Genomic DNA, 14,751 nt, shown 5'->3' with positions numbered 1-14,751 from the left:
AAAATACTATATAATATATAGATATATATATATATATATATATATATATATATATGTATATATATATATATATATATGTATATATATATATATATATATATATATATATATATATATTTTTTTTTAGTGGATTTTCTTGGGCTTAGGTTCATAAAAAAATTTGATTTGGTACTAAGGCATTTTCATATATTTTTTCGACGTTTCGGCAGGAAATCCATGCCTTTTTCAAGAAGTAATATTGACTAAAAAAAACATTTTATGACAGACATAATACGATTTAAAAGTTAAACTTTTGACTTACCAAGCATGTAAAAATTTGTTACTAACAAGTAGACGTCACAATTAAAATAATATTAAAAACATAGGACATACCCACTAAGTCACTACATGTAAAATATATTTTAGATCTAATGTGTTGTTTATTAAAGTTAGTTTATCGTTTAAACAACCAGTTATTTTAACATCATAGGCGTTCTGAGATTGTCTTATTATGTGTTTTTAAATTAAGTTAAAATATATTTTGTTCAAATTTTTGACATCTTTTTTATCATTTATTGCATTATTATTTTTTTTTATTTGTATAGACTCTAGAAGCTCTCTCTTTTTCCTGTTGGGTTCACTTTTTAGGATCTTGGTTTTCTCAAAATCAAATTTATGTTTTTTTTCGTTTTCATGTTTTGTGAGGGCGGTTGAGTTTTTTTTGTCATATTTGTGGGAACGTATTCTTGAGTTAAGTAGCTGACTGGTTTGTCCAATATAAACTCCATCACAATTCGAGCAGGGAATTTCATATACAACATGCGATCTTTTTAATAGAGGGGTTTTTGTTTTTTATCTTGTAAAATTCTTTTTCAAAAGATTGTGCCCTTTATGAGCAACCATAATATTATGTTTGGACAGAAGATTTGCAATTTGTTCTGATAATCCTTTTATATAGGGAAGAGACATATAGTTTTTCTTTACCGTGTTGGTTTCATTGTTATTATTGTTATTGTAAAATTTATGCAGTCGCGATTTGAAAAATCATAAACTATATATATATATATATATATATATATATATATATATATATATATATATATATATATATATATATATAGTTTATGATATTGAAATTTTAATAATTATTTTAATGGGAATAAGCCACAATTGCAGGTTAAGGTAAGTTTATTGACGTTTCAATTTATACTTTGAAAATTATTCTCAAAGTACAAACATTTGAACCTAAATTTAAATACATTTTATAGCTTTCAATAATTTGACAGAGTAAACAATTAAATCATTTAATCAGTATTCCATTAAAAACATATCTCAAAGATCTTAATTACAGACCCAACTTTAAATCAAATGCTTAAATTTATTCTCAGAGTTCTTCTTTGAGTTCTAAAATACCTTTGCCTTATAATAGTGTAAAAACATACACCAGGAGCAGAAGCAAATAAACGAAATTGTTAATCGTTTATTGTAAATTGTTAAAAAAAATCAATTATATTGGTAAAACACCTTAAAAAATGTTATTACAGTTATAAAACAAACCAAATATAAATATCGCTCCGTTCGTATCTTTACAATTAAAAGCTACGCACCCAATATTGATTCGCTTTACCAAATAACTTATACTACTTTACAAAACTTATAACCAAAAAATAAGTTTTTAAATTTAATTAGTTTCTGTTCCGTTTCTTAAAAATCTTAAAAAACCGCTTAAATTTAATTTCTTTACCCGGATACTCTCTTGTAAACTTGCTAGCTAATTCCTTAAAATTTAGTTTTATATCACGTCCTAACCAAAATTCCTATCTTCCCTTGAATACTCAATTCTCCTAGCTTAACTTTCTATCGATGCAATGATAATTTATCGGTACTTACAAATGATGTTAACTACCGCACTGCTACTATTCAGCATACATGGAATCGCGACTGCTACCACTTTTTCCAACACTATCAAAAACAAAATTACTTTTTTATTCACAGAACTTAATTTTCTTCTACCTCTTAGATTTACCGACATTTAATCTCTTTTTAGCTTGCGATATTACTCTTTTCACGAACAGGAACAGACTATCTTTTTATCCAATTTCAACATCCCATCAAACAACTACTTCTCCTTCTCTCTCCTTTTCAACCAATGATCTTTTACTATTTTATACACACAGAATTCTCAGTTTTTGCGAAATCCATTAAATTAATATTTTCTTGTTTTCTATATACACACAATAATATCTGCATAAATTAAATGTCTAAACTTTCTCATTTTTGATATTACTATAGCTGAATACAGTTAATCGCTGTTATAATCCCTCTTTAAAACCCAATTTTAAAAAGGTTCTTCCCTGAATTTTGATACAAAGCACTTTCTAATTCTAATTAATATTTTAAATCTATTATCTATTACATACAATCTTAACTTTGTTTACTAAATTTACATGCTTAAAACCCCATGCTCTGTATTTTAAAACCCCATATATTTTTTCCAATCATAACGTCTTTTTTGACGTCTTCGTTGGTTTGAAGATGGACGTCATATTTTGCTACAACGTTGCCAATGTACGGTAAGAAATTTTGACCTTTTAGTTCGCGTCGTTCGTCAATATTGTAGTCAGTACTAATTTTTGCACTGTATATCGTTTAATGTCCATCGTCAGATATATTTGGTCCCAATACTCTTTCCTAGATTTTTCAAGTCTTCTCTTAAATATTCAAGTTTACATATTTGCCAAACACGATTCGATAAAAGATTTCATAAACTCTTGTGGTTAGGGTGGCGACCTGCACCTACCTAAAAACCGATGGAGAGAATCAGCAAAAAAAACTCCTAATTCAAAATGTGAGATACCGTGCTAAAGCACACCTAGCCACACGATACGTGATCTCGAATGGTTCCCTCTAAACACAAGGCGACCTTAGGTTGTAAGAAGCCTTACTTGTTCAAGCGGGGCTCTGGGCAAGTGGACATTTCTTCTCTAGCTACTCGTAGGAATAATATGGAATCAATAGTTAAAAAAATGAAAGAAAAAAATTATGTTCAGGAGGCCGGTAAAAGTAAACCTGGAAAAGACATCTCCAAAGTATTAAAAAATCGTATCCTGGAATCAATTCAAAATAAACCCGAGAGAAAAAGGAAGAGACTTAGTATGGTAGCACGAAAGCAGTTACAGCGGCTTCTGAAAACAGGAGGTCCTACAAAGAAGGCAACCTCTGAAAGAGAAAGAAACACTCCTAAGGATGTACAGATGAAACGTTCCCGAACCGAGGAGATGAGTTACGAAGCTGTAGCTAGTGCCCAGTACAGCTCCACAGCTAATAGATAATGATCATCTTAGAAGGCCGCAGAAAGCCATCCTACCACGATCTACTCGAGCACGGGCCAAAAGTTAAATTCTACGTCTGTTCACATCGGCCGGGATGGCTTCAAGTAACATGTGTTGATAATACAACTTCCAAATGGCTACTGAACGACTCAATCCATGGACAGGAGCAAAACTTAAGGAACCTATATATCCAAAACTTAGATATATACTGCATACAAACCTGATAAGGAAAAAGATACCTCAATTGTATGAATCAATACTGATAATGCTTAATACATTTAAGGATTATCAACTCGAGCCCTACAATCTGTTTTAAGTTTTTACAATAGTCATTATAGACTTTGTTTAAAAGACTGAGCTAAAAGGACAACTTCAAAGGGTGAGCCAGGAAGGGTGAAAAGGTGGTTACAAAAATTATTTTTACATTTTGGTTATTTAAAATAAATCAATTCTACATTATTTTCAAATAATTTTTTTCAAAATACTTAAAGGTTTTCAAAACAATTAAAGGCATTGAAAATAAATAATTTTCAAGGATAAAGTTTTTTGTGTTGATTTATGTTTTTCTTAAATTTTTTTTAAATGCAGTCCATCTCTGCCGCATGCCGTTTACAACAATCCAACTTATTCGACTTCTTTAAACAATGACATCACACACCGAAGGCAATCACTATTATTCTTTTCTCCTTTCCTTCTTCCTCCCGTCGTCCATTTACATTGAATGCCATACATCTTGGAAAGAAACATGAACGCGGAGAAAATTCACAATACATAAATCTTTGGAGGTCGCAGAAGCTAAATAAACTGTATTTTATTGGGGGATCGTGAAGTTCGGGAGCTGGGCCTATTTGGGTCACCTGATTTTATATATTATTTTAAATTAGCCTAGCCATTACGTAATAATAAAATAATAACTGAAGAAATGTGGCAAAACGAAAAATATATTCGGTAAAACAATACAATTGGTAATCAATTCAATAAGTTAATAATTTCAGTGTACGATTTTATTTATTGATTTTTCTATTTTCTACTTTACTTGTTAATATTTGGGTTGTAAAATATATACAAGCATTAGATGAAGATATGCTAATATCTGGAAGATGAACATCTAGACTAAGAACAAGACACTACTTAAAGAGTTGATCATTTATTGGTGTTCTCAGATGATCGAAATAAAATATATAGAGAAATATACGTTTCAGTTTGTGCTTGAATTTTCTGGATAGCCTTCAGTTTCAAATTTAGGTTCCATATTCCGTATGAAATATAGAAAACAAATGATAATACATATTTGCATAGTGTGCGTCCTAAGATGTGATATATCTAACGATGAACATCAATGAAGATGAAATGCTCTCAGGAGAACTATATCTTCCGACGCAATGTCTTCGCACTAGATCAATTCCAGATAAGAACATCTCGGAGTGGTAGCTACACTGAATAATATAATAGACGCAGATACACAGAACACAGAAAACTTTTACTGTCAACTACACCTAATAACAAACATTCTAAAGGAAAGGGAAATACTCGAAAGAGAGACAAATATAAGAAGATGATAGTAAATTTCTTGACTAATGAATGTTAAGGAGAAAGGTCTTTTACTCACAATCCGTGTTAAGTTGTAGGTACTTATTAAGACAAATATTGGACGACAGGTTTCGCTGTTCACGATATATGTAAGCCAATATGTGTGCATCTCAAAAAATTGTTTAAAGGGGTACTAAGAATATATTGGACCTAGCTAATAGTGAGTTATATAAAAATATAAATTTTTATATGTTTTATTTGTAATATAAAAAATTTTACCATCGAGTTACGAGTACCACCTACCAACGAAGAAGTACTACATAGAATGGGTAAAGAGCGCGAACTAGTCATAACCATAAAACGTCGCAAACTAGAATACCTGGAATATAATGCGCAATGAAGAACGATACAACCTGCTTCGGACCATACTTCAAGGTAAAGTGCATGGGAAAAGAGGTCCAGGACGAAGAAGAATATCCTGGCTGCATAACCTGCGAAAATGGTATAACTTAACCACTAGCGGACTTTTCAGGGCAGCAGTCAACAAAGTCAGAATAGCCATGTTAGTGTCCAACATCCGTAACGGATAGGCACCATAAGAAGAAGATAAAAAATATCATGACACTTATATATCAGTACAAGGAATTATCTCAGTGTGTCATCAGTTGGATAACATTTATATTTATTTCGGAGCACTTTTTAATTTTAGAGTTTAAAAAGGATTAGAAATTAAAATTAAAAGTTTTCTGGTTTTTTGTGTCTCGTATCGTTTTGTTTTTTGGTGATATGACAAGGCGGTCAAATTTCTTGTGTCATGTGTCATGTGTTTTATTGTTTATGATAGGAAACCTGGAACACATAGGACATGCTTTTTTATAGATATTCAATACGGACATAGAATGTTTAAGAAGTGCAACTGTCAGTCATAATAAGACAATTTATCATCATATATAAATGTTTAAAAATTTTTATAGTGTGTTGATTTATGTATGTAGATATCTTATTTTATTTTATTTAGACTCTATTTTATAAGTTTTGTATGTGATCTTATATGTGATCAGTATTTCGTCAGTTTACAATGTTTTATCTGTGTGGGTGTGTGTGAAAATATTATTTGTTAATTAGTGTTCAGTATGTGCGATTTATTTTATTTTAACTTATTTATTTACTTATTATATATTATGATTAATTCTTAATGTGAGGGGGTGTGTATGTATATCTAGTGGTACCTAGCTTCCACAAGTATGTTCCATGTCACTGTAGAAAGCCTCAAATTTAAATATCATAAATCACTCAACTTTGAACACATCTTCTTCTTCTTTTGGTGCATATTCGTTTCGAATATTGGCAATCATTTTGGCTATAATTATTTTATTAACTGATGCTTTAAATAGATTAGTTGTTGTTGTGGAGAACCATTTCCTTAGGTTTTTTAACCATGATATTCTTCTTCTCCCAATACCTCGCTTTCCCAATACTTTGCCTTGAAGGATTATTTTCAGTAATCTGTATTTATTGCCGTTTCTCATTATGTGTCCGAGATATTCTTACTTTCTCTTTTTAATCGTATACGTCACTTCTCTTTCTTTCCCCATTCTTCGTAGTACATGCTCGTTGGTTATATTGTCCGTCCATGAAATGCTTCAAGTTTTTTCTCCATCGCTTCAGTAAGTATCCAGGATTCAACTCCATAGTATAATATCGAGAAGATATAATATCGTAGGAGCCTTACTTTTATCTTAAGATTAAGGTTGTAGCTTTTAAAGAGCTTGGTCATGTTGTTGCATGCACTCCTAGCCTTCTCTATTCTACATTTTACTTATTGTGAGTGAACACATCACCACGTTAATTTCAAAATCAAATGATTATTCTTAAATCAGCATTTAGCAATTAGATTAGGTTAGTTAGGCTAGTTAGGTAATTAGTCTTGACTAATATTTTTGATACTTGTCATTTAGTTAGAAATAACATAGTAGTCCTTGAATAAAATTAAACGGTTGAATCGTTAGAACATATCCCATTGAACATATCTGTTTCTGTTTGTTAATTTGATTTTGTTAAGATGTGGGGTCTTAATATCTATATAAATGGGAGCATTTTGATACCTGATTTTCTATTTAAGTTAATGCTTTTTATACTTTATATATAACAAATATTTATATATTGTTTTCTTCTTATTTCAGGTAAGTTACTACGACACACAGAACAAAAACGTTAAAACTTTTTGAATTGCTGAACTGTTGAACTATCCAAATAAAAGTATTCAACTGAAGTAAATAAAAGTTTGAATATTATCTATATTGTTGCTTTATTGTAGATAAAAAGTAATACTTTTGGATATACTGCCTTATTGCAGATCAAAAGAAATACTTAGTTGATATGCTTTACAAAAGGCACAAACCTCTGCTTCGTTGCGAAAAATATTTCCATGCATCATTACATTCGTAAATATGGCCCACGCAAGAAGTGCTAAGATTTTGTGGCTCATTATAAACAAAGAAGGTCCAAAGTAACTTTCTTCTTAGATTATTTTTTTTTGGTAATAAAATTAGTGCTAAATGACCAGTTTCAAGGCTGAATACCATCGATAAAAATTATTATTTTGAGAACAAGTGCCTAAATGCAAGTTTAAACATTCTTATAAAAGATCTCGATGAGTAAACTTGGGCACTTTTAATACTAAAACATTGTTTTTTTTAGTTTTTAATTTTGCGCTCATAAAGGGCGCGCCTTAGTTTAAAAAAATACCAGGCAATAGTAAGAACAATAATCAACAAGAAAGAAATAACGAAACAGACTAAGACAAATATTTGACAACTAGAAGAGATCAAATAAGAAACAGTGTTGTAAGAGATCAATTAAAAAAAGAGTCGATGGCAGAGTATGTTGAAAAAAGGCAGTTAAGTGTGTGGGATGACCTGCAGCGACTAAAAAAATGAATACCGGTCAAAAAGATATGGGAAACTAAAGCAAGTTCAAACGACTAGAAGATGAACTAGAAAGACTTGAAACGATGTAATAGCAAAACAACTTAAACAAGAAAAAAGGAGTTAGATGAAGAAAAGAAAAGGTTATGGCACAATCTTTGAAAGAGATTTATCTGCAGTTGCAATGGTAGTGCAAATAATTTGTTTTATTTTCTTGAACCTTAAGTTTATATTTTTTAGAAAACGAAGTAGTTGACCTTTCGACAAGTACTCCATGCCTTTTTCAAAACAGTATCTAAAATACATCAATTAATTTTGTCATATTTTTTACGAAAATTTTAATAAAAACCTACAATAAAATGTAAATTAGTTTGTATAGGCCAAAATGCAATAAAATACATTGAGGGATACTTATATCACATAAGCCCAAATTATCACTATATAATAATCTAGTGGTTATTCTTCTCTGGAATGTAGTCAACGCCAACATTCTAAATTAAAGTCACATAAATTTAATAAAAGGAATACGACACCCCTTAACAAACATAAAAAACAAGATCACACTTTCAACTTTGAGCAAACAAAAATACTAAAAGTAGAACAAAACACAAAAAAGGGAAATATACGAAGCAATTCACATAAAATAGTGCCCGAATGCTATTACAAAGAGACATGAATTTATTAAATAAAATAGGTAAAAAGAAATAAGAATAAGACTTAGTTACAATCAATTTATTCTACCACCAGCGACCGGTTTCGCATAATATAATTTGCTATGCATCTTCATGTCAATGGTACATGGTAAGCTAAATTCTGAAAATATAGTAACCCTTATTAGGGTGCTGTCTGATACAAGATATATAGCAATTGTGCCAATATTATATGTGTTTGATTTATGGAACATAAATTTAAATTAATTAAATTAAAATTTAAGTAAAAAATGATTTAGTAAACTTGAAATTAAATAAATATTACATACACTCCAATACAAGGATTATTATTAAATGTTTGAGCAAACATAGTTCACAAATCCGTTATAGTACTGGAACTAGAACTGGTGATAGGTGATCATCGGTTTTACTGCAACTATTTAAGGAGTAAAGTAAAGTTATCTAAAAAACAACAAATACAACAACAATAGGAATATTTACTAATCCAAAATATATCGTTCAATGGGCATGAAAAGATCCAATTAAATAAATAATTTTATTAACAAATTTAAGGAATATAGACATATACATAATATTATGTATAAATTATATTACATATATATGATAATAAAGAATTAAAGATATATTTTAAACCTTATTTTTATCTCTGAGCACATTTGAACAAAAAGCTGTAACTTCGCAAATTGTCGTTCTGTTTTGACTGCCATTTAGCTCCTCAACTACGATGAATATGAAATTCAGCTCGTCGCCATCGGTCGGACGGGAATCGAAAATTTTATTTGGGAAATAACAAGCTAGAGAAGAGAGAGAGAACAGAAATTCTTATTCTGATACCTTTGTGTTTGAAAACAATGGGTACGAGTATGGCTTCGTGCTCTCGAAACCATATTTCGCGCTTCTATTTTCATTCCGACACCGCAATAATACCAACAATGAAAAATGAAACAACAAAATATTTGGCAATGCTAATAAATTTTGTTGTAGAACGAACAAATGGCTCAATGTCGTTTTTTTCTTTATTTTTTAATTCAGAATTCCAATCCAGCAGTGATGCTGCGAAACGGAAGCCTTTTATCTCAGCTTCTGACAGGAAAGAACATTTTCTTTAAAAGGAAACTCTTATGAAATTTGCTAGCCATGCATTATTTTTGTAAACTTCTTTTAATGTTACTAAAAATAGGATATTTGATATAATCCGTATAGCTTTTGAAAAAGTTTTCAAATTGTATGGGTTTTCTAAAGAAATTGGTTTTATGCAGCTAATGTTTGTTAAATCCTAGCACATATTTTGTAAAATATCTCATTTCTGCTAGTAGGTAGTTTGTATCTAGTGGCTTTAAAATAAATAACTTAACAAAAATGAGAAATGTAAAATGACAAATGTATTTGAAGTTTTAAGGAATTAAAATTGATATAAACTGACCAAACAGGTCAGTGAAAAACCTATTCTCTAATTACCGGTATATCTAGTTGACAACATATCCAAGTAGTTGTAGAGTAGGTTCCCACTGAAACATGTTTGTTTATTTGAAACTTAGTGAAATATTTTTGCTCCTAGCAAAACCAGCTAAAAAGAACCATAACAATAAAAAAGAAAATAAACATATTTGCTATTATATTTACTTTTTGAATATTCGTTTCTACATACCAATATATCTTGATCATGGATAATTTGTAGTCAGACACATTTATAGGTAGAAAACCGAAAAAGTGTGTTTTTCTTCACTAAGGTGAGGACTACTTCTTTGATTTTCCTCTTTTTGTTGACTGTTTCTTTCATGACTACTAATGCATCTTTCCATTGTACTCTGTGCTTATTGTCTCAGGCATGTTTGCATATCTGGGATCCGTTAAAGTCTCTGTTTTTGATGTATCATTCACGCTCGTTTATCCTGACACTTAGTGGTCTTGCGGTTTCTCCCACATAAAAATTGTTACATTCACAAGGTATTTTATAGATGCAGTTTATTGATCTCTCCTGTGTGTTGTTTGGTTTGGTTATGGGCAGAGTATATCTCAATGTATTTGCTGTTTTGAATGTTGTTGTGATGTGTGTTTATTTCTGATCCTATGTGTTTTGGTTCTATTAGTTCCTTTACCTCTGTTCTTTGACTTCTTATAAAGTGCCATATTTCCTTTTGCAGACCATTCTGTGTCGTATAGGAAATAACCTAAACATGTCTTCTGTGCTTTGCACTTTTTTGCAAACATTCTACTGAATAGTAGAAAGTGTTCCGGAACTACTAAAATTTTTGTTAAGTTGGTAATTCAGGCAATTCCGTTTCGATCCATTTATCGTGGTTCCCATTTACAAAACTATGGGAAATTAGATAATAGGCTTTTAACAAGTTCCGTTCAATTCTATTCCGTTCCACGATGAACTGTGGCTGCCTCATTTACGCAGTAAACAACGATAACGACTTAGTTATACAAGGACACATTTAGGGTTAGAGATGATTAGGCAAAAAATGAATTTTCGGACTTTTCTATTCCGTTCCACGATGAACTGTGGCTGCCTCATTTACGCAGTAAACAACGATAACGACTTAGTTATACAAGGACACATTTAGGGTTAGAGATGATTAGGCAAAAAATGAATTTTCGGACTTTTCTCTTACTTAATACTTACCGGTTCGGCACAACGGTATTTAAAATAAAAGTATAATTGCCGTAATTCTAAATGGATAGGCAGTATAAGATAACAAATAATTAACCAAAAAATTGGAATATATAAATATATAATGTAAATAAAATATATAAAATTACTTTTAGTACATGTGAGATGTAATTTAAACGAGTAACTTTTAGTATTATTGTTTAAAGCTTCAACTACTATTTTCTAAGGAAAAAGTAAACTTGAACAATATTATCGTCTTATAGGAAGCAATAAAATGTTGTGGCTGCAACCTTTAATGCCGAACAATAAAATTCCGATAACTGGTTCTTTCGCTCAGTTCCTGCGAGAAAGCAACAACTCACAATGTTTGTTTCTGTGGATTCTACCAATTTCACAAATTACATTTATCAGTGTAGCGATCTCTGTTAATCGAAACTTTACGGCTTTGGCACTTTCCTCCTCCGTATTACAAATTGAAGCAAGATTCATCGGGTGTTCGACTGCCAGGGATTTCTTTTCTCTCATGCAGTTTCAGTTGTTGTAGACTGACCGAATTTATTCGACCTGGAACGTGTTAAATTAGAACGAAAGATCGGCAGTAAACAGTTTTCTCGTCGCCAAAAAACAACGACCGAACGAATATAAATGTCTCTGGTAAACTTGTTTTTTCGGATATAAATGTGAACTTATGTGTCAGTATTTACCATGTGTGGATTATAGACCGAGCAAAAAATGTTTGAACAAGACACGTCCCCGTTGTGCGGGCCTGCCAAGAACAAAAACATAGCCATTGGCAAAAATAGAATGTTTGACCAGTCGGGTATATTGTTCTTGTTCGGCGTAAGGTCAAGTAGTTTTTGCATACTTTAATTTGGCTTTAATGTAGTACGGTCTCGTAGTAGTAGGTACGCTTATTTTTCGATATTAACATCCTTACTAATGTGAACGTCTCAATATATTTTCCTTAGACTGCTTATATTTTTTTGCCATTGATGTCAATCTATACGCGACTCAAGCTATTAAATCTTCTATCATGCTATTGATGTGATCATTCTATTTATTTTCTTTTGTTATATTCATATTTGTCACCTGAACAGTTGCTATATTCATGCTTTATTACTATCTTTTTCTCAGATCTTCAATGATTATCTCTTTGACCGTTTTTGGATGTGCATGATTTCCCCTGAAGTCTGCTGGGTAGTTACTATTTTTTAGTTAATTTGGATTCTTTTTACTGCTGCGCTAAAGAGCTGGTTAGATTAGTAGTTAAACCATTTTTTGGGATTACTGAAACAGTTCACCGTATCCCTCTCACTACTTATTTTCTCTTGAATTTTTGCTTTATAATAACTCGAAACAACTGTGATTGTCTTTGCAATAATATTATTACTAGCTGTCTCATCATCATTCTCCTTGCAAAAACACAGGAACCCGCACATCAGCAATTCTTCTTATTGGGTCATTAACGTCTGGAAACGTCTTAAACATGCCCAAATTGTCTTAACCTCTCTTATTTTGACATCAATTGGTGCCACTCCTAATGTAGTCATTTTTAATTTAATCCGTTGTTGTCACTTCACTCATCCAATCTACCTAAGCATTCCCACTTCCCCCACATGCATCCGTTGTTCATCTTTCTTTTTAACTGCCCAACATTTAGTTCCTTACATCATAGTTGGTTTTATAGAATTTTAGAATAAATAGAAATCCTTTCGGATTGTTACGGCGCCAACTACATCTTCAACCCGATTTCATGTAACTAGTATTGATGCAGACTAGCCCCTCAAGCGCCCCAACTTAGAATATTGGCCGCTGAGCTACGGCTGCCACATTCTGCTAAATGACCAATATTCTTAAAACTGTCCTACTGTGCTAAAGTGAGCCTATGGAACAGAAGTGAGATTGAATGAGATCATTGAGAGCTATTTAGAGAAGAGAAAGTCCTTGACTCGAATTGCCTGTGTGCCTACATTTTTCTTTGCGGACTCATTTCAGAGTTCCCTTCTTTGCCATCTCTTTTTGTCGCGTCTCTATTTTATTTCTACGAGTTGGAAAGACCAGCTCTCTGGGATATTGTTCTGAAGCTATTTTTTGTGACATCTTAACGTAGTTACTATTTTTATTGGGAATAAGCCACAATTTAAGTATAAAATAAGTTTATTTTAAAATATTAATAGCTCTCTGGGACATCGCCCAGTCAAGACTTTTCCCCCGTACCATGCATCTTCTGCTCACTTGAGTAATATTCGCAAAAAACATCTCATCATATTCTGAGTCATTTGTGATGCAGCTGTCTAGTGATTTAAAGAGTGAACATCATATATATGTACATGTGTGTATTTCTATTTTGTATTGCGTAAAAATCATTATTTTATTATACCAGAACTGAACAACTTGCTTGGCCTGGTGGTTAAAAAAAAATCTTCATAAGACACACACAGAATATCTGCACAAACTAATAGATGATCTAGAGTCTGCATAGTGTCTCTACAGTCACAACGGCTGTTAACGATATAGTCCCACTTAAAATTACTCGTGCAGTTCAACACCCTCAGTCTATTAAGAGCTCTACAATTGGTGTGATATAACTCATGTCCAGATGTGATCCTGAAATATTTCATTTCATAGTGAAGCCCTATAAATGAAGATGTCTTTGATTTGAGCCTAGGCAAAGTAGTAATGCAATTACATCCGATGCCTCAGCTCTGCTGTTTGCTTCTTCCTTCTCTAGTGTTTCTAGTTACTTATCATTTTTTTAATATGTAAGAATTTATATTTTATGTGGCACTAAATGTTTCATTACATTTATATTTATCCGTTATTTTTACATTATTTTTTCAACAACTAATATTTATTTTATTGTCTATTTATATTGATAATAATATTAGTTTACTAATACGTACATAGTAAAAACTTGCCATACAATACCGATGCGATGGTAATTTTTTTTATCCAACTAAATAACGTGGACAAATCAACAACTGGACTATATTCCAACGAAGTTAATGGCAGTTAGCCTGCAGTTTGTTTTTGGAAGTGGACGGAACATAAGCGATTTCGGGACTGGAAGTCTGTAGCCAACACCTAAGACGACGTTACAAGCAAACAAGAGATCTTGAAAATTATGAGTTCCTTGAATTCATGCTAACAAAGTTTATGACACTCTCTTCTACGTTCTGTTCGTGCTTTAGAGCGGATTTTCTACTCTGTCAGATAATCGGAGATTTATTAACTTGGCGTGATTTTTTAGATTAAAGAGCTGCTTATGCTTGTGCACACGTTTTTACTTTAATTAGCAAAAGCCGATGGTTTTTAACTGTTTAAAAGTAAAGGTACACAATGACGTAAATAGCCACTGTAAATTATTGCTTTAAGTACTCATAAAAGTCGAATACACGAAATTTAAGTTGACAAGTTATAATGCTGAAAATCTTAAACGACTTACTTTCTTACACTCTTATCGGTTTTAACTTAAGTACAGTACTGTGAAAATTAAACGTTTAACAACACGAAAACTGAAAAGCGGATTGGATATTGTAATCTCCAGTGGTTATTGTAAATCCTTGAACTAGAAATATGCAGATAACTACGTACGAGACTCATCAAAAATTAATTCTTAACGACGTTTATTTACTGAATAATAAAACAAGGCTTATCTTTCAATATTAAGGAATGCGACTTCATTCTGGATAAGC

The 14,751-nt window shown here is 31.6% G+C and overlaps 1 protein-coding gene across 4 annotated transcripts in view; it reads left to right on the top strand.

Moving 5' to 3' along the window:
- The window catches only part of LOC140452879 (uncharacterized), a 560,593-nt gene that overhangs the window by 149,336 nt on the left and 396,506 nt on the right, over positions 1 to 14,751 (top strand). Inside the window, exon 1 of one of the 4 annotated variants that reach the window (XM_072547234.1) lies at positions 11,904 to 11,957. The exons of the other annotated variants lie outside the window; for them this stretch is intronic. The gene's annotated coding sequence lies outside the window, so the exon portion shown is untranslated. Of the gene's footprint in view, positions 1 to 11,903; positions 11,958 to 14,751 lie in introns of those variants that run through there. 4 annotated transcript variants of the gene reach the window in all.

The sequence above is a fragment of the Diabrotica undecimpunctata genome, chromosome 1 (assembly GCF_040954645.1).
Source record: "Diabrotica undecimpunctata isolate CICGRU chromosome 1, icDiaUnde3, whole genome shotgun sequence".
Lineage (NCBI taxonomy): Eukaryota > Metazoa > Arthropoda > Insecta > Coleoptera > Chrysomelidae > Diabrotica > Diabrotica undecimpunctata.
The sequence above is the reverse complement of the archived record's forward strand: the minus strand, read 5'-3'. Positions and strand labels throughout refer to the sequence as shown.